This window comes from Macrobrachium rosenbergii, chromosome 10, assembly GCF_040412425.1.
Source record: "Macrobrachium rosenbergii isolate ZJJX-2024 chromosome 10, ASM4041242v1, whole genome shotgun sequence".
Lineage (NCBI taxonomy): Eukaryota > Metazoa > Arthropoda > Malacostraca > Decapoda > Palaemonidae > Macrobrachium > Macrobrachium rosenbergii.
The window spans coordinates 24,930,053-24,957,552 of record NC_089750.1 but is presented as its reverse complement, the minus strand read 5'-3'; the positions used below and the strand labels follow the sequence as shown (position 1 = coordinate 24,957,552).

Genomic DNA, 27,500 nt, shown 5'->3' with positions numbered 1-27,500 from the left:
GTTGGCCAGCATCCACTTCAGCACCTCACCACACTAACGGGCTTTCTTAAAAGTTCGTGCTGGTGCAAGGTCAATTAAATCTAAACCAACCAACCATCTACCCAATCCACCTCTATGATTTTCTGTGCCGACCACTGTTACTGAAGTTGAAGGGAGTGTCAGTAAGATGACCTTGATAAAATCCTACAGGCGTTCTACAGTACAACAGGCCAAAGCGCCTGTCCGACCTGTCACTCCTGGCAATGAAAAAAACTCTTCTGGCAATAAAAAAAAACTCACTCGATGCGCAGATTTCAATTTTCTATAAATGTGTTTGCCACCATGAATGCAAGGAGCTTGAATCATTATTTAGCCGCTTTAATCGGACATTTGTTTTATTTTCCATTCTTATTGAAGTCAGTGTTCATTAACTGACTTTGCACTACCATCTTAAATTTCAATGATAATATTTTCTCTGCAGCCTTTATCCTTTGCGAACTTGGCAACAAACATGTAAAACGTTTGTGAGAACAGTTTCTTCAGTCCATAGTGCTATAGTGTTTATTACTACCTTAGCGTCATACGGACAAAATTTTCATTTTGAGGAAGAAAAAGAAGACCGTACACAAATACCCAAGTTTTGGGCTACACTTACTAATTCTTCGTTTACTGGTTGTGGTTAATAATTTAGAGGCATCAACTTGGACACAATGTAAACATTAAACCTATAGCTTAATTATAAAAACGTTTTGGTGCTGGTTTTCAGGAAATAGCATTTTTTACTCGGAATTTTGTCAATGGGGTTCCCCGCAGTTACGGTTGGACTTCATCTATCTATCTATAGCTCCAGGCGACACTTGCCAGTGTGACGTCACTGTAGTATCATCCGTGACGTAATCGTGTTCTTTTAAACCAATGCGCAGACAGGACTCGTGGGACACCTGTTTATGTTTGACCCCGAATAAAATGTAGATGTGTGATGGGATTTTTTAAATTTTTTGAACGCTGTTAACAATGACGTCATTGGATTTCAACAGCTACGTAGAAATGAGGTTGTTATGAAGTTCTATAATAATGCAGTATTCCAGTCTTTCTGCAACAGATATGAAGAAAAGGATTTGCAACTAAAAGAAAAATCAGTGTGAGCCATTAGTAGAATATATACTTAGGTCTTTATTCGGTATGTACAATTTCACATATGTAATACTCTTCTGAGAGAAAAGTTCTCTAAAGATATGGCCAATTATATGGAATTGGACTGAATAAATTTGTTCATGGGAAAAGAGAAGTCTTCTAAATGGTAAAAGAGCGGAATGAATGGAACTTGGGAGTAACATCCCTTCAGCAATGAACATTCAAGCTTACAATATTCTCTTATTTTACAATGGTCAAAATAAAACATGTTACAAATGTGGAAGGAACAACCATATGGCAGCTGAATGTTCGAACGAAGAGAAAGACAGAATTAATGTTTTCAGTACTTCACATTTTCCTTTATTGCAATCGGGCGAGAAAGACCAGCCAACGGAACAAGAAAATGAAGGAAATAAAGAAAATGATAAAGAAAATGAAGGAAATAAAGAAAATGATAAAGTAAGTGAAATTCAAGATCAGGCAAATGGGAACACAGCTACAGCGAAGACACATGTCGCAGGCGAAGGAAACAAAGGCAATGAAGAAGCCACAAATATTTGTCCGACAAATGATACATTAAACCACAGACCAGGCGGTGGATATGTTAGTGGCGGAATAATACCAACGAAGGTAAAGGACAGTTGATCGTTCGTTACAACCCGCAGAGAGAGACGTACAATAATTGCCAAAAGCTGAACATTCATTGAATGCTGTTATTGATTGTACCACTGATGATTCTCTGACGATAATGTCAACAGAGAAATGGAAAGTAAGCCTGAAGATAATGTTGGAACTCAACCAGGGAGCAGAGATGAGGCGCCAGTTAAAATGAAAAACGACAGGAAACTCTGGTTGAAAAGGATTAAGAATAGACGGACAGGCATTGATAAGAGGAGAAAAATAGTAAATCAACTTTCGTCCATAGTATTTCCTCATCGTAGTTCAGGTTTTTGTTTAACAAAGTCTCTTATGTCATATATCTCAATCATGGCCATGATTATTGCTACAATCACTGTCAAAGGTTGAAGTGATGAAAATAAGAAAATGTAATCCACTTCAATGGCTGATTATTATAAATTATATATAAAAATGGCATGAGAACATAGTACGAATAATGCTGATAAATCAAATCATTTAAGAAAATATATCATGAAATATTTATAAATTGTACTTCTTTACAATGAGGTGCAGAAATCCTAATTAGTGAACGCTTGTTAGCTGTGACTATTATTAGTCAAGAAGCAGATCATGAAGGTAAAGTCTTACGTTTACGACGTTTTTTTTTTCTTTTTAATTAAATATTTACACACCATCGGGTGACTGGTAAGGAAAAGGAAAGAGGAATTATTTGATAACACGTTATTGTATTTAGAACAAAATATTGAAAATATATTTCCGGGAGACTTCAATTCTGTAAAAAGCCCGAAGGATGTGAGCTCTAGAGAAGATATACACACACCTAAGAAGTGTATTGATTTATCGCAGATCTCAAAGCTAACATAAATGCAAATGTATCCGGGAACACTATGCTTCACCTATCTACAAACTAAATGTGAAAAATTTGTATTCTGTTAACTCATGTGGAACTGTTCAGTTCACAGCATGGTTGTGACCACTGTTAAGGATGTTTGGAAGCTAAACGTAACTTTAATGACAAAAGATGAGGAAAAACAAATTGAAGTCTGTGGTAGTTTCTCAAAAAATAAAAATTTAATATCACAGGTATAATAGAACATTGGTTTTTTCATGGAGACATTGAGAAAGATCGCATCAGAAAATATGGTTTGATTGACCTTTTGTAACAAAGGTTAAAGGTATACATGAATGCAAGTGAAGATAATGTAAACTTTGCAATAATAAGTGAGAAATTGAAAGATGGAATTTTGATGGCGTGAAGTTAACAACTGGAATGAAGAATAAAACTGAAGGTGAGAGGTTGTCTCGTCATTTGCTGAGGGAAGAGAAAACAGTTCAAGGTGACCCCATCATTTGGAAAATCAAAGTGCCAGAGGGACAGGCACTGAATTTTGATGCTATTTTGTATTATGCTGCTCGGTTTTATAAAGATTTATTTGGAAAAGTGAACGCTGAAAACTTACAGAAGTTCTTAGAACTGCGCAATAATAAATCAGATGAAGACTGAAATTTCAACTACTAGTATTGAAGAGGAATTGTTTGCTGAAATTGAGAGTACGAATAATGGGAAAGGACAAGTTACAGTTATTTTGGGCTGTTAAAATTATAAGAAATTTTGGACTACCATAAAAGATGAAACGTTACTGGGTATCACAAAAGATCTTGAATGTGAACATTTGACATCATCACAAAACACTTGTTTGATGAAACCCTTAACAGCGGGACAAAAAGCCAGCCTTTGAATGATTGGAGGCCCATTTCACTTTCGAATGTCAACTGCAAAAGCATTAGCAAATTGACTTTAAAATGTATTTTCCAATCTCTGAAGAACAATACTCGGTGTAAGAGAAATCTATCGTAACTGTAACAATAACAGTCGTGATATCATTCACTATGTAAGTGAAAGTAAACTGCAGAGAACTAGGCTTTTGAAGCTGCACATCATGTTTTTTTTATTCAAAGTTATATGCAAATTATGAACACCATTTCTGTTTCTAGAATGGATGGAAAAACTTATTTTAAAAAATTAACATGTTAATATGAGTTTCAATGGGCATTTAAATCCTTTTCCTACTGGGAAATCTTTAAGGCAAGGTTACCCTCTCTTCATGTTACTGTATGTTTTTCCAAAAGATATTGATGTATGCGTCCAGGGATATGATGATGACGCACTCCTCTTCACTGTCACTGAAAATCGGTAGTTGAAGTCTTTAATGTAATAACAGAGATTGAAACAGCAAGAGGTGCCATCTGAATAGAGGTAAACATAGTATTACTCGAATCTGTAACAGGGTGGCTAAGCAGGACTGGCTAATATGGTTAACACAAGCACAAAGAGGAGCTGGGATATGGTTATTAGTAAGCTTCAGAGAACAATAAATTAGCGAACAGGTAACTGACAATTTTTTAGAAAAAAACTATTGTAAATTCACTGTAGCTGTCAAAAGTATGTTCTATGGCTCATAAACTGCCACTTAGCAACATATATGATCAGAAACTAAACTATGTTCTATGGCTCATAAACTGCCACTTAGTAACATATATGATCAGAAACTAAACTATGTTCTATGGCTCATAAACTGCCACTTAGTAATATATATGATCAGAAACTAAACTATGTTCTATGGCTCATAAACTGCCACTTAGTAATATATATGATCAGAAACTAAACTATGTTCTATGGCTCATAAACTGCCACTTAGTAACATATATGATCAGAAACTAAACTATAAGTTTTAGATATTAATGGCGGAGCAAGTATCAGTCGGATCAAGAGCGATGTTGGTTTGCCTAAAAATATACTGAGCGTTTGCCACCAACCTGCTTCCATTCTTGCAGCTACAAGTGTTCAAAAAGCCTCCTCTGTAAGATATATGAATGTTCACTATAGTAAAATAAAACTATGCCATTTGGTAGAAACTGTCCAAAGCCATTTTTATGAAATATTATTAGCCAAAGTTTCTGCCAATAGTGAGGGTAATTACCCATAACTGTACTGAGAAAGGAGAGGGAATTTATGTATAAATATGTATACGACGTACATCCTACAAACAAGATTACAATTACTGAAATTAAAAAGTTATAGAGATTGTAACTTTAGTAATGATTCAGAATACAAAATGCATATATCTTATTTTTGTACCAAGTATACAGTACTAATGTCTTTAAGTGGTTAAAAAATAATTTTGCATAAATGTGTTCCGTTTCGAAAAAGAAAAAAGAGAAAACAACTATCTTATTCATCAGTAACTGGCTTCACTGAATGTGGATCAAAAGAATTGCAAAACTTTAATTGTTTGGGGGGTAAGCTAAACTGCTGCAAATGGTGTTTGAAACCCATCTATGGAAATTACATAGCAACAATTGTAACCTATGGATTTATGAAAGTCCGATTAAAAAAAAAGTTATTCTTATATTGAAATATAGAATATTGTAAAGTGCGATCAAATATCTTAATGTAAATATTAAAAAAAAAAAAGAACACATTAAATCTCTGTCCTGCGAAAGAGATAACACTGTCAATGCTTTAAACTTCCAACAAGAATGATACTTCCCGATGACGTAGAATTGGTAGTTATTAAAAGGACAAAAAATAAACAAATAAATGGGACCAGTTGAGACGAATGTACTTGTGAAAGGGAGTATGTTTATGAGACTAGGTTGAGAGCGGAGGGCAAGCAGAACCTTCAGGGCGGGAAAGGAAGGCCAACGATTCTATCCCGGGGCCTTTGAGTGGGGTGATTAGGGCCGAGTGTAATACACACAACTCACTACGAAGAGTCCACAAGAATTATGAAATTGATCCACATGCGCTTACTATAAGGTACAAAAAATATAACCGATGGCTGTAAAGCTCAAGACAACTTAAAAACATGACAGAATGATGTATGGTACTCTAAATGTGGCAAGTGGAGGCTATGAAGCCAGTGCTATTAACAACAGTTTATTAAGAAAAATAATGCATGCCAGGTAGTCATTAGCTTTTTGTTTTTAGTTATCCTTGCTACAATATGTTTCAATTGTTGAAAATTTTCATTACAATACCGGTTTGAAGGAGGCAATGTTTTCGGTTGTTCTTTTTAGGAGGCGATGCATTGTGACAATCATTTTCGTTTATCTGTTCACTCTTTTTAGTTTTCGGTAAAAGGAAACTACTGTGCCGGCTTTATCTGTCCGTCCGCCCTCAGATCTTAAAAACTACTGAGGCTAGAGGGCTGCAAATTGGTATGTTGATCACCCACCCTCCAATCATCAAACATACAAAATTGCAGCCCCCTATCCTCAGTAGTTTTGATTTTATTTAAGGTTAAAGTTAGCCTTAATCGTGCGTCTGGCAACGATATAGGACATGCCACCACCGGGCCGTGGCTCATACAGTATTATACCGAGACCACCGATAGAAAGATCTATTTTCGGTGGCCTTGAGTATACGCTGTGCAGAAAACTCGACTGAGCTGAAGAAACTTCGGCGCATTATTTACTTGTTTTTATTAAGCTTACTACTTTTTAATGTGTGTGCTCACAACACAAAAGACTAAGCTCATATACTGTAGATTGATTAAACGCTACGTATTTCCTCCATCATTAAAATAATCATTCTCTCTCTCTACTTACACACGCACACACACACACACATATATATATATATATACATATATATATATATATATATATATATATATATATATATATATATATATATATATAAATATATATAATGCGTATATATACAAGCACGTACGTTTGAGTGGATATTGAAGAGTAAAAGGACTACGGTCTGTATCAACAGGAAGCACATTATGTTTTGTTGGCAGAACTTCAGTGCATTTATGATTGACAGCAAGATTTATGTACATCATCACCACACTCCTTGATACTGTAAGAATCTTACTAAGGAGTCTCACATGGACGACGAATCTGACCGGGGCCTCTTCCTGGTTCTACTCAACGCTGTCTGAGAATTAAAAGAGAAGTTATGAGGTAGCTTTTGCTCTAAAGGTCAACTCGTTGCAAGGTTGAGTCTACACTAGAATACAAACATACAAACACTCTCACTGTCTCTCTCTCCCACTCGCCTACTGTAACACAACTCGCACTGGGAACGTTTACTCATGACCAAAATACTCATCGGTTTGTTTGCTTATTGCTATTACAGCTCTATTCAGTGACGGTGGAAGAAACGTGATGAATAACAAAGAGCAAAAGAGAAATAACTGACGGCACAGCATAAAATACCGAAGAAAGGGAAGGCATTAACATGAGCAAGTAAATCAGGAAAAATACACATTGTCGCGAAGCTCAAGACTGCAGGCATTTATGCATTAGAGAACACACCGGGAAGACAGAGAACTGAGCCGAACAACACCGCAGGCCCTTTTTGCTGTGGTACTCGCCTTCATTATTTACAATTACGTTGTTTTATTACTTAGAAGCAACCAAACTACCACTAATAATTTGAAGAGCATGGGCTACAACTCCAAAATTTTGTCCTTCACACATAACATGGTCAAAATATCGTCACTCTTTTTCTTACCATTGGGAAGAATAAAATTCAGGCTTTTTACAACAGAAAACCTCCAATAACATCCCAGCACACGAAGCAGTGTTCTCCTAATACTACTAAGGAGTCAATGTCCTTATCGACTTTTATTTCCTATGATTTTGTTTCCTAACATATCGATGGTTTTGTCTCAATTTACGTTCTTACTGCCTTATAGCCTGCTATCACTTATTTCGTTTTCTGACCAACAAATATATATATATATATATATATATATATATATATATATATATATATATATATATATATATATATATATATATATACATATATATATATATATATATATATATACATACATATATATATATATATATATATATATATATATATATATATATATATATATATATATATATATATATATATATATTTATGTATATAAATATGTACACATTATATTTATATACATACTGTAATACATTACTGATACAAAACGTAAAACAGAATATCCTTATTCTCTCAACAGCATTAAAGTCACGGTCAACTCCAGATCCAGTCGCGGATTTCCATGATACTGTTTTGGAAAACAAGTTACGTGCTGGTCGTGAGTCAGATTCCGGTTTTATGGAAGGAACTTATGAATCATAACGATGGTATTAAAAGTGATTCAGATTTAACTGGAATAATCTGGTGTTAAACCGCTATCATATATTGTCACGCTATTTTGACATGACACAAACACACACACACACACACACATATACCAACAAATATTTTCACGCTAATCGAAATAGCGTGAAAATATCTGTTCTGGGGGCATGCTGATAGGGGTTTAACACCAGATTATTCCAGTTAAATCTGAATAACTTTTTATACCATCGTTATGATTCATAAGTTCCTTCCATAAAACCGGAATCTGACTCACGACCAGCACGTAGCTTATTTTCCAAAACAGTATCATTGAAATCCACAACTGGATCTGGACTTGACCGTGACTTTAATGCTGTTGAGAAAATAAGGATATTCTATCTCACGTTTTTTATCAGTAATGTATTACAGTATATATATAAATATAATGTGTACATATTTATACACACATATATATGTACATACTCGTATACAGTATATTACACTTTATAAACACTATGTGTACACACACATATATGTGTATAAATATATGCATGTGTTATATATGTATATGTATATGTATATGTATATATATATATATATATATATATATATATATATATATATATATATATATATATATATATATATATATACACACTATTATAGTGTGTGTGTGTGTGTGTACTTAAATACGTCTATCACCAATAAGCATGAATCACTCTCCACTCCACCACTTAGACATTTTCATATCCTACAGCTTTGCCTAAAAATTTACTATAATTTTTTAAACTCCTTCCATCATGCCACCCATAAAGATATTGAACAGCTAGGAAAACACAGACTACCTTTGTCTCATATCCACTTTTACACTGAACCAGTCACTCCTCCCTCCGCATATTCTAATACATTTCACCTCCCTCATAAACACTTCAACATTCTCAACTGCTATTCTTCCAGGTTATACATCATTAAAATCTTCTACACTGCCAATATATCAATTCTATCAAAAGTCTATGTACCCAATATATAATTTTTCTCTTTACCCTCAAAATACCCACATAACTTTTCTTTCTTTTCAAGATCCTCACTTCTGTCCCTGTGTAACTTTTTCAACTGAAATCTTATCATATACCATTCCTGGTATACTAAGCACTGACATGCTACTATAACTCTTAGAATCGCCATTGCCACCTATAACCTTTACAAGGAAACATTTACTCTTCTCATTCATTCCTTTAGAACCTTTTCTCTATTCAGACATACATTACTAACACTTGTTATCTGTTAAACTGTATTACAAAATCTCACGCGTAATCACGGGAATTTCTGGTATATTTTCATTATTAAACCCCTTCATTGCCCTCACTAGGTTCTAAGTAGTTACTTCCACAAATATTCTACAACTCGCAAAAACCTATGGGATCACTCAGCGCTGCATCTCTTCTTTCTTCCGCATCCAGTAAATCTTCCAAACTCTCACTCTGTAGACCAAGGACTGCTTTCACTTATGACAGCACATCTGCTTCCAATTTTTTCTCTTCATTCTATTGAGCTTACTAAACTTCCTCTCCGGATTTAATTTCCTCTGGAAAAAATTCTAATTATCCATTTTCTTCCGCGTTTTCTCCCCTCTCTTTATATTATTTGCTATCTTTTCTCTCTTTCTTCTTAACTTGTACATCCTCATCCTGTACAAGGCTCTATCTTCTATCGTACAACTGCATCTCAAATAATCACCTTTCATCTACTATTTCGCCTACTTTTTTATTCCCTATTTCCAGCCTCCTGTGCTCAGAATCATTCAGCTGTCCTTATGACCCCATCATGGAATTTAACAAATTCCTCGCCTACTCCTCACCTTCTCTTTCTCCTTATGAATCTATAACTCTTGTCAATAATTCATCCACTCTCTTCTTACATACTGTCTGCACCCCTTCTTAATGTCCTTTTCAATGACATTTAACTCCTACCTCTCCAACTTGAATTCATTTGTTCTAACTATCGCTTTAATCAAATTGTGATCAGATATGCCTAAAGCCATGCCTATGAATATCATTATTTCAATCAAACTGAAAAAAACTCTAGCAAAAACTTTCTTATAATTTTCAGTTTATCTGGTAAAATTATGATCACTCTTCTCTGGACACACTGACTTTCAAACAATCAGTAACTTTTTCCAAAAAAAAATTTCAAGAAGACCTTCTCCATTCTGATTTACTCAAAGCACTACAAACCTGACAACATTATCAGATGTTATAGTACCGAATGGGGAAAGTACAGAGAAATTCCTGAAACCTACTGAGTGTTTTCAGAAGGGAACATCTAGAGTATTTTGTGGGCAGCGGTCGTTTCATATAAGTATTTGGGGGTAAATATAAAATATGATGGTAGGATGAGAAAAGCAAGAAGGATAGCAGATTTTGCACAAAAGGTTGAAAAGATATTTGGAGTATATGGGAGCCCAGGTGGGAATTTATGAACGCATTATTGAGCCAATTTTCCTCTTTCGAAGTAGGGTAAGAATGCTGAATACAAATGTAAAAATGTCGAAGTTGCTGAAAAGTATTATTTGCATAGACTCATAGAATAAGAATAAAAATGGTAAGAAATGTTAGCATAAATATAAGCGGTAATAAGAACCATCGTTGTGAATGTGGATCAGAGTGTTTTACGAAAGTTCGATCGCATGGGAAGAAAGGAGGGTGACAGGCTAATGAAAGATGTGTTTAATTTGATAGTGTTAGGAGGGAGGAAAGGATGACCTATAAGAGGCTGGACAGATACTATAAAATAGACACTGAAAAGGAAGGTACATAATATCTAGGAAGTGCAAGAATGCATGCAGGACAGATGTAAGTGGTGGTATGCATAAGGGTGTTCACCTGCTGCATATGAGTGTTCTGCGTATTCAACCATGATTCAGCAATCAAAACATAAATGGTAGTCACAGTTAATTTTTTTTCTATGGGGTCACCCCGCTGGGAGAAATAGCTTGTTGTTTGGCCTTGGGCTTAAACTCTATATTCCATTCCATACATGTGTGTGTGTGTTTCCCCTTGAGAGGGGATTTGTAAACTCTGCTTTCAGCAAGGTTTTCTAAGATAAGAATTTCTGTCACTCAGTGATGGTCAAGGGTCTCAAGTGTCATGGTGGTAATCCATCAGTGAGTTGACCAGACCCAACGTTGCTTAAGTCACTGATCATACGACTGGTGTATCAACAGATTTACTATTGCGCTGTCGCTATTCAAGTGAAACAGGATCAACTCATGGGGGGAGAAAAGTTCAGCTAAAACCCAAATTTCCTCTGCTGATTCAAGCAGGGAATCACGTACCTAGTAGTTACGACAATTGTGGTGATCACAGCCACGGTTAACATGGGCAAGGGACTAGTAGCTCACCATATATATATATATATATATATATATATATATATATATATATATATATATATATATATATATATATATATATATATGTGTGTGTGTGTGTGTGTGTGTGTGTGTGTATGTATATATATGTTTATATATATGTACGTATACACACACTATATATATACACACACACATATATAATATATATATATATATATATATATATATATATATATATATATATATATATATATATATATATATATATATATATATATATATATATATATATAGTTTTAGGTGAAGATGTTCCCAGCACTATGTACTTTGTATGTATGTGTGTATGTATGTATGTATATATATACATGTATACACACACACGCATATAATATATATATTGCTACGAATGTCCGAGGGATACTTACCTGATTCTGGGCGGCAATAAATGAATGCAGAGAGTTCCTTTTATTTATTACACATCTGACTCAATATTAGGACAATTCGTAGACAAACAAGGGAAATCTATGGCTTAAGGCCCTCTTCATGTGAGGGAAAATTATGTAAACTCAAGGGTTCTCTTAACTAATTATATTTACATAACAAGCAGAGATCAGCAGAATGACGAGTTACTGGGCAGGTAACAATAAGGGCCTGTTAAATGACAAATCCTATACAGAATAAATATTCTATGCCGACGATGTCTTCATAACAGGGAACATCGCAGTTGGGGGTAGAAGGGGGACTGCACATGGACAGAGCCGAGGGGACTGAGGAATTGCATAGATGGTGCCAAATAACTCAGTTCAACACTAATGCATAATTACGTTAACACTGAATGCTCCAACACAAATTACTGAAGGTGATTGCACAATAGAAAAAATAAATGAAAAAACCAGGCAGAGAAATAACAGGAATCGTGACTGACTAAGAAACCTTATTCTGGTACATCACCTTCGTCAAGATGACAGTGTCCTCGTTCGATAGGATGCTGGCGATGGAGGAGGGAATTAAAATGCCACTACAAAGTGTACTGGTTCGAGCCTCGGGGTCGAACACATGGAAGATTCAAGGGACAGGCAAGGTTAAGGACATCTGTCCTTGGTGGCATTCCGGTCGATTTCTGTTGCATCGTCTATAAATAACCTTCGGGGATTACACAATGCATCCAACATAGGTGGCGCAAAAGTCAATTTTTGCCACATTTTCTATATAGGCCGCATGGAATCAGTTAACACTCGTGGAGGGATCAGAATGAGGGCAACTTTCTCTTTTTTGGCTCCTCCCTTGCCTTGCTTGATGCCGAGAAGGTACAACAGTTCCCTGAAAATCAAGGTCCTTAGGCAGTCATTTTGAACAGAGGGACAGGTTAAGCTTAACCATTTTGGGGAATGAAGGAGAGAGTTCATGAAGGGGCGAGTGGAAACCCACAGTTCTAGTAATTAAAACAATTGAAATTAATTTGATTTCTTCCTTAGTTACGTTACGGATGGAAAAACGGACATAGGTCGCTTGGAGAGAGGCTCCATTCATTGAAATATATATATATATATATATATATATATATATATATATATATATATATATATATATATATATATATATATATATATATATATACACACATATATACACACACACATATAAATATATGTACACACACACTAACGGCGGTGGCCACAGCCGGATATACATCAGTGAGGAGGAGGACACAAAGATTTGTTGCTTTAAGCAGTCATTTATTCCCGACATTTCATTATGTCTTCATTACATTTCTAAGGGCTGTACATTTATATAAAACCAAATAATTCGTATGTATGGTGGTTATTAGTCTAGATATCATTGTGGAGCTTTTCAGTATTCACACCACACCTACTCACATACAGTACATGTGGTCTAGAATGTCGAATGGAAGTCGCTGATGGGTACTTTCGGGTGTTCGAGTCACTTAGGTACCAAAACATTTATCACTTATGATTCCCCTTCGGTGATCAGTACATTCCTAATGCCACCTTTGGAAAAATGGTCTGGCTAAAATCCAGAGCCAACTGCGATTGCATTACTGAAGCTTGTCAGGCACTTAATACTCAGATGCTATATTAGATCCTGATCCCAAGAAGTTAAATGAAATGCGGATGGCTATTTTAATAAGATATGTCCCTAGAAAGGTCATCAAAACTAGGACAAATGACCAGCCATGGTTTGATAATACATGTAAACGAGCCTACCATGACAAAAAGACCAAATTCAACGTGTGGAGGCGAAATCATTCAAATGAAAATTACACCATATTTGTTGAGTCTCACAGTGCTGCGAATAGAACTTACCATACAACTGAGAGAAATTACAATAATTCTTTGAAGAGGAAACTTGAAGGATTACTCATTCTCATCTGTGGTGGACCAAATTGGTATCATCTATCTTTGGGTCAGGCTCGTCTCCCATTCCACAACTACTAACAGATAATTATAGATTGGTTACTGGCCGTAGGGAAAAGGCTGAACTGCTTCATCGAGCTTTTGAAGTTAAGCAATCAGCTGAGGATGTCCCTCTCCCTGATACTTGTCATCCAGAACCCATTCTTATAAAATTTGCATTTCACTCCAAGGATGTTAAGGAAATTCTGGATGATCTTCATAGCTGGGATGGAGAAGATCCTGATGGTTTCTTCCCTTTGTTTTTTAAGAAAATTTCTAGTGAGTTGTCTCCCAAAATAATAGATTCTCTAGACTTTTATGTCTATGTAGTATCTTTGCAGGTGAGCGCAAACTTAATAATACAGTGCCTGTCCAAAGAATGGCGTATCTACAGTCTGCAATGACTACAGGCCAATTTCTATACTCCCTGTGCTCTTCAAAGTTGCAGAAAAACTTAGTTTTTAAGCCACTATATAATTATGTGGAATCTAAAGGATTGTTATCTGATGGTCAATATGCATCTAGGAAGCAGTTAGGTACCTGTGATGCTCCTTTAGACTTGACAGGCCATTTACAAGAGAATCTTGATAAGGATTTTGAGTGGTGAGTAATTAAAACAGATTTTAGTGTTGCTGTCGATTTAGTAAATCACAAGGGAGTTATTTATAAACTTCAGAATCTTGGCGTGAGTGGATATGTTCTTCTGATTACTTCAAGATTTTCTTACAGGCAGTCAGCAGCAAGTTACTGTTGATGGGCTCTTTAGAGAACCAAGACCCATTGTGTTTGGAATTCCACAGGGTAGTGTTCTTGGTTCACTGTTATTTTTAGTGTATACAAGTGATATGGTTGTTGGCCTGGAAAACAAGATTGTTCAGTATGCCGATGATACAACACTTGTGGGTGTAATAGTCTCCACTTATGAGAAATGAAGTTGCCCTCAGCCTCAATCGGGACATGGACCGGATCAGTGAATGGTGTAGTCGGTGGGATATAAGGCTGCAATCCAGTAAAACGAAACCACTATTGATTGGCAGATCTCATACAGATTTTCAACTCCATCCTCCCCTTCGGGTGGAAGAGACTTTGCTGAATGAGTCTGAAGCTTTAACTATTCTAGGTGTAACTTTTGACTCACATCTTACTTTTGAGAAAGATCTAATGAAAGTTTCAGCAAATGCTGCACGAAAGTTAGGTACTGTTCGTAAGCGCTCATATGTCTATAACAGCGATAAAATCAATGCAACCTGTTTTAGGTCATTTGTCCTTCACTGTTCTCCGGTGTGGATGTGTGCTTCTTCCAGACTTTTATCTCTTTTAGATAGAGTGCTTCGTAGTGGTAGGTTTCTGTGTCCTAATATTAGCAGCTATGACCTGGACCATCGACGGATGGTCTCTTGTTTGTCACTTTTTTATAAGGGGTATTTTAACAGAGATCTTTAACATTCACAACTGATCCCAGATTCCCTTTTCCTGCCGACAGCAACCAGATTCGCTGAACAGCAGCACTAGTATCCAGAAATTGTCTCATTATCGAACCTCTCAGTTCCAGAGGTCCTTTGCTGTTATTGATTAAGCTGGCCTTATGCCAGCACGGGCTCTTGCTCATAGAGCAGCCCGTAACAGAGGTCCTTTATTCCTCACACCGTTGAAGTGTGGAACAGCCTTCCTGAGGACGTTGTGCAACTGGAACTTCAGAAATTGAAGCGAAGTTGCAATGCATTACCACCCTAATACAAATCTCCTTGTATTTTAATAACTTACATTTTTTATTTATTTAACTGTAATTTATGTTTTTCTAATAAGTGATCTTCTCTTTCTGTATTTCCCTTTACTTCCTGCTACTTTTTTCGAATGAACACCATAATCTTTGGAGGCTTGAATTTCAAGCCAATGGCCCCTGTGGACTTGTTCCATATGAATAGGGCTCATCTTCTGAATAATAATAATAATAATAATAATAATAATAATAATAATAATAATAATAACATACTGAAAAACATCGGTTACTATAAATGTATTTAGGATGCAACGGTTATAGCTGTGTTATCTATCAGCCATGGCAAAGAGCTGCACAAATAGATTCACAGGCGGCACGACTCAGTAAGGCCAAAGGTTAAGGAGCGGTTGGTGTGTATATACTGTATATATATATATATATATATATATATATATATATATATATATATATATATATATATATATATATATATATATATATATATATGCAATATTTATATATATGTATATACATACATACATACTGACAAACACCAGTCAGTATAAACTTATTTAGGATGCAATGGCTATGGCTGCGTTATCAGCCATGGCGAAATCGCACAAATAGATTCAGAGGCGGCACGACTCAGTAGGGCCAAAGGTTAAGGAGCGGCTTTTTCTTATGTCTTGACATTCACAGGTTGGACAGATTGCAGTTTGCCTTCAGGTTATTATTTAAGGTTTTTCTTCTAGGACGAAGAAGGCTCCTTAAACAAGTCGAGTAGGTTATCTGAAGTATTCCCATTACCTGACGGAATCCCAAAGTATTGCTTATGGATGTACATCCTTATTTTATTATTAACCTTGATGTAAAGATAAGCGTTGACTTCCCTGCAAAATATGGCTTAGAAATTTAACAATAATCAGCAGATCTACCACTAAATGATTTTACCTTAAAACAAATAACCTTTAATTATATCATATATAATTAAAGGATATATTTTGACGCATTATATATATATATATATATATATATATATATATATATATATATATATATATATATATATATATATATATATATATTTTTAATCGTAATTTTAAATCTGCATTGTTATAGAAAGCTAGTAAGAAATATCTGCTGGCTAAAATACATTCAAACCACTGTTTATATTTAGTTTCAAGCTAAATACAAACATTCTTATTCTAGGGTCATGCCAATGTTCTCGTAAGTAAAATCGCTAAATCTTTTTGGAATTTTGCAAAACCATTCCTTTCGATATATGAAAATAATATCTTGATGTTCATGAGTTTGTTCTCATAAAAAAGATTTTTGCCAGTGTAATCACTATCAGTAATTGTTTACAAATAAAATAAAACTAAGATTTTACCGTACATGATTGCGATACTGTTAGTGCTGTTCCTTTATTTCTCTGAATAGACAAATGTTTTTTGAGGAGTTTAACGATTGAAAAGTTTATCGAAGTTTCTGACTCAATGATCTCTGAAAATTAAAAGAAGAGTATCAAAGCCTTGTCACAGTCCTGAAACTTTTTCAAAATTTTCAGTGGTTCTTTGGTAAGGGTTGATTGTTTTTCTAAATACTATTTTATGCAGATTATGGAAAAGTAACAACCATATTTTCTTGCATTATGTTAAAAGAAACAACTGATCAGATTTTCATGTCGATCGGAGTCTGGATCCAATCCAGTATTTTTTTTCAGCGCAAAGTTTAATGCTGTTCTCACTTTAATTGAAGAAAATAAAAACTTCATGTTGTTTGCGAAATAAAACGTAAATTATACAGCGTATTTTCGTAACTACTCTGGTTGCATCGTTGTATTCGCGAAAAAAAAAAATGACACTAGGTACAAGGGTAGGCGTGTTGATCATATTGGATGAGGTTTGCAAACTCTCACAACCCTTTCGAGTTCGTTTACTAATACTGATCGATCTGCATTTCGCGAAAAAACCAAAGACGTAATCTCCACGAGTCATTCTCAGTGGTAAGATACTATTAACACCGAGCATCATTCCACAAATACAAATATCTCGTTCAAAAGAAATATCCAGGCAACTAGAAAAGCTGGTAACAGACGAGAAAATAAGTGGCCCACCCATGCAGGAAATCAATCATCAGTGACGCCGATTCGTGGTTGAACACAATCTGTTAGTTGTCTGTTCGGTTCTTCAGAAAGCCCTTAATTTTACAGCTGTCAGAATTTTAACCCACTTAACCACCTACTGCTCGAGGGGAAATTTGTGTACAATATCTTTTTCTAGCCCGCACACAATTGCAGTTGTTCTTGCAGTGTAGTATTAGCAATTTGTTAGCAATTTTAAAATTAACCGATAAAATACTGCAAGATTGTAAAAGCTAAACCAACCAGCTAGAGTTGCTGCTTTGCTCTCAAAAATTAATTTGATCTGTGACTAACGGTAACTAAAGAGATTTTGACCAAAACACTGGGAGAAAATCGAAGTTGTATTCCTTCCAAGGCGTACCAGTGGTTATTTGTAGTTTCAAGCCCCTCAAAACTAATTATAAAGCCTAAGGATTCCTGTATCTTTAGAGACCCTAGTATTAATATCATAATATGCTTAATGTTCTCTTTTTACCTTGAATATTTATCATTCACAACAAACTCAGAAAGTCCATTCAAAGAGAGTATTGATACACGGTAATAAGTCTTTAATAAAAATGAATACATTGCATTAACCTGTAAATGTGTTAGGTCACTCTATAATCGATTTCTAGTGTTTCATAAAGCGCCAAATAACAACATCAGCAGCAGCAGCAGCAAAAAACAACCACAGGAATGAGAATAAAATATACATGACTGCAACAACAATCATACTTTGAGTAATGCTAAAGCAATAAATGTGTCTTGCTGACTCCCAAACAATTTTTCTCTAAAAGCATTCTAATTAATTAATAAAATTAGACAGCAGACAGAAGCCAGAGGCCTCATCTTCTTGAGCATTTACGCATAACTGTTTACACAGATATCGAGTTTGACTGAAATCCCTCCAGCTGCGTAGGATAACAAGCTAAGTGTGACACGCATACTGATGGATAGACACAAGGAAAAGACAGACAGACGATCTCCCTTCCTGCACATCGATGCATGAAGGCCTTACTGTGTATCAAGTTTGACTAAATCAAACTGTGAAGGAAGAGTGGCAATGACATGGTTAATGTAACAGTGACAGTGATGGACAGACCGACAGATAATCTCCCTTTATGCATATTCATGCATGACGGTCAACCGTAATACGAAATTTTATTAAAAATCCTTCATCCAGTTAGCAGGATTTGTGATAACACGGATTCGCGGACAAACGGGCACGCTCTTCTCATGTAAATCAATGCATGATCGTCAACCTTAGTGACAAGCCTGGAATTCCTTCAAATACATAGGAAGAGTTGCGATGGCAGGGTAAGGGTGATGCGCCGACAACAGACAAACTAAATGTATATAAACGGTGGGAAAAACTACAGCCAAAAGAAAACGAGTCACAATAGTCGCTGGCAGCAATCTGTAAACATACTAACATATGCAAAAAAGAAAAATAACCCTAGAGTCTTACCACTTCAATGTGATAATGACTGTTATTGTCAACAAAATTAATAAGTATTTCTTGTTTATACCAAAGGAGGAAATTTAAATAATGCAACTGGTCCCTGTTTCTATAAAACTGCGCACATGTAAATATTTTCTTAAAGGGATTATTTTAAGGTAAACGACCTATATGAATTGTTGAGTAATTACGGCGCTGACCTTTTGCAGTTTTCAATATTTTCTGGGGAACAATTCATCGATATCTCCTGTTTGCGAGGCACCTTTGGTTTCACGCTTCACTACCCCGGGAAAGGGTAATGACAAGAACACACACACACACACACACACACACACAACGAACTATATCAAGTTTCAAACCGTAAGTGCTCGTTGACGAGTAATGCAATTAAAATAATGGAGTAACTGAGCTGCATTGCGGTATGGATAAGACAACGCATTACTGAAATAAACATGCATAAAAGTGGTATTTATTCATTTAAATCTAGGAATACTAAAACACACGAAAAAGTCTGAAAAGAAGGCAGTTGCCAAAATAACAGAACAGTAGTGCTGCGAAATGGTGGTTTAAACTAACAGAATATAAAGATATGAGGACCTGAAGTTCTAATGCATTTCTTACAAATGTTTTTCTTCAGAACATGGCAAAGCAATTTCAAAGAGAGAGTAGTCTACGACTAGATCTCTTCACCAAGACCTTCCATGATTCTCAAGTTCATATCTGTAACGTAAGAGTAACAGAATTTCACATCACAATGAGGGTTGTGATTTAAAACTCCTACATACACAGACATTCTATTCACCTAAGAATTGTTTGTTAACAAAAGAGTCGACTTCATTCACGGCAGAGAAATCCAAGAAAGCTTTTTAATTTCTGACCCCGAATGAATTCTAGTTAGAATAAGCGGAAGCTCGACTGATCACAAGTACTAAAAGTGAGAATGACTAAAGCTCAGTATACACGACGCTACTCCTCGACCTGTTCTTCGAATGTCATGTCGTATGAACATCGTTCGTAAGATATAGCATGCGGGAATGCGTGCACACGCTATAAGAAATATCATTCTAGGATTTCTGGAAATGCTTTCGAAATACTGGCAAATCGATTTCGAATATTTAGAAAAGGCATCTGTTTAAAGCTCAATAAAGTTACCAAAACTGTGTTCGCTAAGTATGGTTTACATAACTAGCTAAGATCATCGGGATCTAGCATCTACTGGTGCATTGGACTGGCTGACCAAGAATACACACATAATGGCATTTTAATCCCATGAAGCCAGTGTCAAAATTCACCAAATAAACGTTTTCTTATATTTCACAGCAAGCAGGCGCTAATATCTGGAACCAATACTGTTCGTTTTTCATGGGTGAAGATTCACCTACTAAATACATTTACCTCTATATGTTTATATACTGTATGTATATATATATATATATATATATATATATATATATATATATATATATATATATATATATATATATATATACACACATTACACACACATTATATATCTATACATACATATACAATATACATTATATATAAATATATATATATATATATATATATATATATATATATATATATATATATATATATATATATATATATATATATATATATATATATATATATGTGTGTGTGTGTGTGTATGTACATATATACATATATATATTATATAAATATATACTACATATTGATGCATGGTAAATTATTGGTTAAATTTGAAATACGTTCTTACTTCATTCTTACATTAACCAAATCAAAATTTGGAGGTGCCATTTCAACCATTTTTTCCCTATATGCACAATAATTGCGCGTGGCTTTATTCTTGTAACTTGGGTCATCATACATCCATGGACTTTTATGTTCTTATAGAGCTGCATAAATTTCATGGGTTGCTCATCTGCAAATCTCATGGTTACATTAAACAGAAAGAGAGTGTATGCTCATAATAACCTTCATCAAACTCGTACGACAATTAACAAGCATGTTGGAATTTGCTCGATTCTTTATTCACGCTAGAATTGTAAACACGGTACAAGGTCTTGTGGGATATCTTTGTTAAAGCAGTAAATCGAAAGAGAAACCCATCATATACACCCAGCTCCAGAGGTTTTGAAGGCCGACTCAGCCACTGACATGACAGAGAGGGAATCGGAACACATATGCACATGGTAAAATCGAAACTAATACTTAGGAACATTTCACAACTGTGAATTCGATATAAATGGGCTATATATATATATATATATATATATATATATATATATATATATATATATATATATATATATACATACATATATATATATGCACACATACATACATACATATATATATATATATATATACATATATATATGAGCCATTCCGGAAAGCTCGCCATAATTTCCTGAGGTCTCAAGTTGTGTGAGCTGCCTTGGCGAAAGAACAACGAGGAGGCACTGTACTGTTCCAATGACCACAGGGCATGAGGAAACACACACCTCCAAATATCCCCAAAAACCGTTAACCTTTTGCCGTGGGTATGTCTGACCTACGAATTTAACCAATGTCCTACCTGAGGGGAAATACGAGGGGGTGAGAGAAAAGCCCAGCGTGCCCACTACTCGGCCCTTTTGTGAGGATTCTGACTCTGGCACTTGTAGGGCAATGACGTGTGGTTGCCTTACTTGCCATTGCCTCACGCTATTCCGCCGCTGTAGCTGGTTACCACTGAGTTACTTCAATTCATTACATACTTAGGCCCTTGTGTAAGTTTCTCTAGAATATACCTACTGTGTTGACTTAAACCAGAGCGTTTGATTTCTGCATGACCTATGCATGACCCTCAGTGTTGCAGCCGGACCAGAGTAAGTAGACCATGAGGTGGGGTCATTTTTGAGGTCTGCTGCGAGGTGCTATTTAATAGTAAATATAGCGAACTGTGGGTCTTGCGAGGTGCCGATTCAGTGACCAATTGTGCAGTGATAATGATCTGAATAAATGATGGAGCGACAAAAGAAACAAGCACACAAAGGCCCGACGTAGAAGTGATACGTCAAAGCAAAATTACGCCTGCCTTCACGTAATTACGCACTCAGTAACGGCCGGTAAATAGCGAACAAAGTTGCGTGAGCGAAATTAATTCAATACCGAGGGCGAGAAATCGTGAAACTGGAGAATAGACAGACAGGATGCTGCGCTAAGAGCAGTGTAAAAGTGAGGGAAATGGCTCGAATGCGAAAGACAGGCAAGACGAGTGTTGTAGGAAAGGAGAGAAGACCAGCACTCCCCTTGATAAAAACACCCAGGCACTTGCTCTGGGTGCGAAGTGGAAAGCAACCTTCGTCTAGAGGTGATTATAATTATTATATCATTATTATTAGTGCCTTCAGAAACAAAACAGAGACGGCAGATGGCTGCCGTTCCCACCAAAGGAAAGACAACCTCGAGGAGGTAGGGGGAGAAGGGGCCATGGCAAGAAGCAGTCCATTCCCGCTACAGGAGAGAGGTCCCGGACAACCCCTCCTAAGAGGGCCAATTGCCTTGTTAACGAAGTCGGCGAAATGCACCCCCTCCCTCTCGAGAAAGGAAAAGACACACAACCCAGTGCCAGCTATAGCAGTGATGGAGATGGCAGTTGTGTGTGCCCGGGACAACAGGAGAAGGCTTGTTGGGCAGGGAGGAGGGATACCTGTCATCCGGCCGCCCCCCCCTCCCACCCCCGCCCAGAGTAGTGGAATGAGAGTGATCGACTCGGGAACTCCCCCTACCGGACAGAACCCCTCTCGAGAGCATAACCGCCACAGGGATGGATGGGGACAGCGCGTGAGAGCTGTAAGCTGAGGTTTGGTAGGCCTAGCTGAGAGCTGTGAAGATGTGTAGTGGTAAGAACAGTGGTCAGATAACAGCTGGCGATAGTGAGGGAGTGAAGACAAAGCGCCCCCCCCCCCCGTAGAGGAAGGGAAAGGCGACGTGAGAGAGGAGGCGAGTCAGGTGGGTTCCTTCCTGAGTGTCAAGGGGGACGGGGGAGGAATGTAGTGTACCAACCAGTGTGAATAAATCAGTCACTGAAAATTTTTATGAGGAATTTAAACAGTGCGGGACTGTGGGTGTGAAATTTCGTCAACCAGCATTGAAGCCCAGGTTTTTCCTATTCACTGCAGTTAAAAACTTTTTCTTGCAATTATTAAATTATCAACAGGCTTTGTGAATCGTTTATTATCTGTTATGTGATATTAGAGGAAGTGTCCCTATGCTTGGAATTTTTAGGTTATTTAATTAATTTGTCTTTGCTGTAAAATTTTGTTCTTGCCAGAAATAACGTAAACTATTAACTAGTGTTTTGTCCATCTTCAAAATCAGTTTTGTGTTGACTGAAGCCTTTTTGTGATTTATCTGTTAATACAGATAGTTAAGTAATTTAATTTCAGTTTACTCTCATTGAAGTCATTGGGCAATAACCCAGTTCACTGATGTTGCTTGTTTTAGTATTTGTGGTAATTGTTGACAGTTTTCATTTGTTTGTTCATTTTTCATTTTTATAAATCCTCCACCCCGAGGGCAGGGGACCCCAAACCCCTCCTCTAGAGCCTCTCCTCAGTGGCCGAAGTGTTTGTTTGAGAACCTCATTGATAATGAGTAATGTTAGATTTATTATTATTAGTTACCTAGGTGTCGGCCTTTTTGAGATTTTCGCATTTAAAGATCTGATTATTATTCTTGTTAAGCACTTATGATTCTCAAAGTGTTGTGTAAAAGTTGTAAAATTATAATGCGAGTCCACTTACGGTAACTGGTCAACGACCCGGGTTAATTAAGAGTTGAACGATATCACAAAAGATAATGCATCTCCATTACCTCTATGTTAGTTAAGGGTAGGAATGGTAAATTCGTTACCACCTCCAATTTAAAAGTCAGGTTATTACCGTGAATTCATAGAAATTTTAGTAAAATAGTGAGACCGATAGATGTGATGAGAAAGCCGTCAGATTTTCACTGGGAAAGAAAAAAAGTCTCAGTTTGATGATGGAGGGAACGAAAAACCAGTTTGTCTTGCGTCACGAGCATTAAAAAGGTCAGAGGAAAATTGTAGTACCTTCGATAGAGAGTCATTTGCAGTTCTACGGGTGAGGGAGACATCGCTATCTTTTACTGGACCCCAAATTTAAATTTAGAGTGAACATTTAGCTAAGAACTTGATATTGTGAAAAGATTGGGCATATTCTGGGAAAATTGAATAAGGTAGCAGATCCTCTGTCTAGAATGTTAAAATAGGTGTTACAACAAGATCCAAAAAGAGCGAGGAACGACGAAGCAATCTCGCAACGTTAGTGGCACAGGAAGTGTCAACGCAGTGCCAACAACGCTATAAGTAGCAGTAACAGTTAGTGACAGGAATCACGGCGAGTTGGCCATCGCAACGCTGAGAGAGAGAGAGAGAGAGAGAGAGAGAGAGAGAGAGAGAGAGAGAGAGAAACAAACAGCTGTTCGAATGCAAGAGGGACCTCCGCCGGATCCGGAGAGTCCTGAAGTAACTGTCTCGTGGGTGGTTGTGTGATTGGGTTGCGTGACTGGCATGTGTGAGAGGATTGGGTGGCGAATCCCCAGTTCTAGAAGTGCCGTGAGATAAATTCTTCCAAAAAAATAAAGATAAAAATAAAAATAAAACACACACACAACAATAACAACAACAACCTGTTGAGTCGTTCTTCCTTGTTCTTTGATTGAAAGAGCCATCCATATGACTCATGTAAGTCGATATTCCGGGCATATAGGCATAGAAATGTCCCTTACAGGGGCACTCAAAGTGGTGCCTGTTAAATTCGTTCGTGGGCATAGAAATGTGGTGAGACGACTACCTGCTGCGCCAGGGCAGTACAAGCATATTTGTGTGTTCGTGGATGCGTTCACACGCTTCCCACACACACGTGTGATGGTGGATAAAACCTGCCTATTCGGGCCCGTACCGCGTGAAAGAAATTAAGCGCAACATATCCGCCCTGGGAGCACAAAGCGAACAACACCTGTCGCACATGCGCGCCGTACGTCAAGACAGTCTGGTGCCCCACACCAAGAAACCAGTAACTTCCTTACCCAGGTGTGACTGGGTAATTGGGAGAAGATCTCGTGGAACGCGTACGCGCGTATGTAGGTGCCATGCAGAAAATGCGAGAGCGTGCTCACGAGTCCATGTCGTTAGTAAATGCCATTGCAAAGTGAACAAAATGTGTCAGTGACCAAAAGTTGTAAAATCCGTCCCAAGTCCTTGCTTAGGGAATCTGAATCATACCAGAGTTTATGTTTTTATTTTCTCCATTATTCCTGTGTCAGTCAAATTGCAATGTTGTGCTATGAATTTATGTTGTTTTTATTTTTCTTCCAATTATTTTGAGTGTCCATGACATTGCCTGCGTATCATATTCCTGGTTTATTTTTTGCCATTCTGTGGTGTTCATCTCTGCGATATTTTATTGTGGTTCTATGTTTTTTATTTTTTTGTTGTCCCTTATCGTGTGTTATGCTACATACCAGTCTGGATGCCGCATTTTCTTTATGATTATGGTGTCCATTAATGCTTTAAAAAATTTGTTACGTTCTCACAGGTGCTGAAATTTTTGTGCAATGATTTTTCTTTTATTATTATTTTTCTGTGGTTGTCTTAAGGGTAAATTGATGCTCTGAAATCATGCTTTTTGCTTTTTTTTGTTGAAAAATAAAATTCTACTGCTATTATAATATGCTAATGTGTCGAAATTTCTAAATTATTGCTTTTTTCTTTTTCGTCCAATTCTTTGAGAAAAACTGAGCACATTTGCGAGGTGCAATGTGATTAAAAATTCAAAGTTGTGTTGTCCTGATTACCAAGGACAGCGTTAAAATGTTTATTATTTTTTTTGTGTTCATTCTTTTTGCGAGTGTAAAGAGGACATTAAAGTTTTTTTATATTTTTTTATATTGATCTGTTTCCAGGGTAGAGTGAATGTTAGTCATTTTGAATTTCTCAAAAATTTTGTGTTTGTTGTAAGGCGTGTTCAGTTCACTTGTAACTTTTGGCTTGTACACGCGTCAGCTGGCCCTGTTAAAAATAGTTAATTTTGATTAGTTTAAAACAGTAACAATGCAGTACGAGGTTCGCAATGAAATGGTGCAGAGACATCAGCTTTGCAGAGACGCAAAAGACTCGAGGAGGGAGTGATGAGCCATTCCAGAAAGCTTGTCATAATTTCCAGAGGTCTCAGATTGTGTAAGCTGCCTTGGCGAAGTAGAACAAGGAGGCAATGTACTATTCCAAAGACCGCATGGCTTGGGAAACACACACCCTCCAAATACCCCCAAAAGTTGTGAACCTTTTGGCGTGGGTATGTCTGACCTACGACTGGTCAGATATTCCTGTAGGAGAATTCAACCAATGCCCTACCTGAGTGGAAAAGCCCAGCGTGCCCACGCCTCGGCCGCCTTTGTGAGGCGTGGGCACGCTGGTACTCGTAGGGCAATGACGTGTGGCTGCCTTACTTGCCATAGTCTCGCGCTATTCCGTCACTGTAGCTGGTTACCGCTAAGCTACTTTAATTCCTTAGATACTTGGGCTCTTGTGTAAGTTTCTCTAGAATATACCTACTGTGTTATTTCAAACCAGTGCATTTGATTTCTGCATGACCTACGCATGAGTCTCAGTGTTGCAGCCATGCCAGAGTAAGTAGACCCATGAGGTGGGTTCATTATATATATATATGTATATATATATATATATATATATATATATATATATATATATATATATATATATATATATATATATAATATATATATATAAATATATATATACTTTAAACTATATATATATGCATATATATATATATATATATATATATATATATATATATATATATATATATATAATTACGTGTGGGGTTTGGCTGATAAGTTTACTAATGAATTAATGTAATTTATGGGCCCTGCATTGTCAAGGACACACGTAACCTGTCAATTAAAGTTACAGTTAACCTTAAAGACAGACAATTACTTAATTAAATAAGGTCGCCAGTCGGGGAAAAAACAATATATGGGATAACAGATTACTCTGCAAGAAATGGATTACATCAAACCCCTTAATTCCCAATTGGTCCCGACAAAGAAAGAATGTGCGGTTATAACGAGAAAATTACATGAACTTTCGCCCACGTTGGACACAGTCAAGTTTCCCCTTGCTTCAAGTAATGTTATAACACAATGGATGTCTGTACTACTATATATCGTACACAATTTAGTACTGGTATAGTCTATTTCTCTTCCGAACAATGGGATCAAGACACAACACAAGGCTGCCTGAAGTTTATTTACTTAACTTTCCCTAAGTCCTACTTACTGCACAGGAATAGTTTACACAGTCGCTAAGCAATATTAATTATTCTTACACTAGACTTCATGAAAGTAAACTGGTCATACCATGTTCTCATAGATGGTGGTGAAGTGGTGAAAACAAAGGAAAATTGAAATCAAGAAGAGATACTAGCAAGTCGACGAAAATTTGCAAATTTCA

General features: G+C 36.5%; 1 protein-coding gene and 1 non-coding gene across 2 annotated transcripts in view; both read left to right on the top strand.

Annotated features, from left to right (window-relative positions):
- The window catches only part of LOC136842291 (uncharacterized), a 289,840-nt gene that overhangs the window by 29,685 nt on the left and 232,655 nt on the right, over positions 1 to 27,500 (top strand).
- LOC136843068 (U6atac minor spliceosomal RNA) lies at positions 22,218 to 22,263 on the top strand. Its single transcript, XR_010854427.1, has one exon. It is a non-coding gene; the product is annotated as a U6atac minor spliceosomal RNA (small nuclear RNA).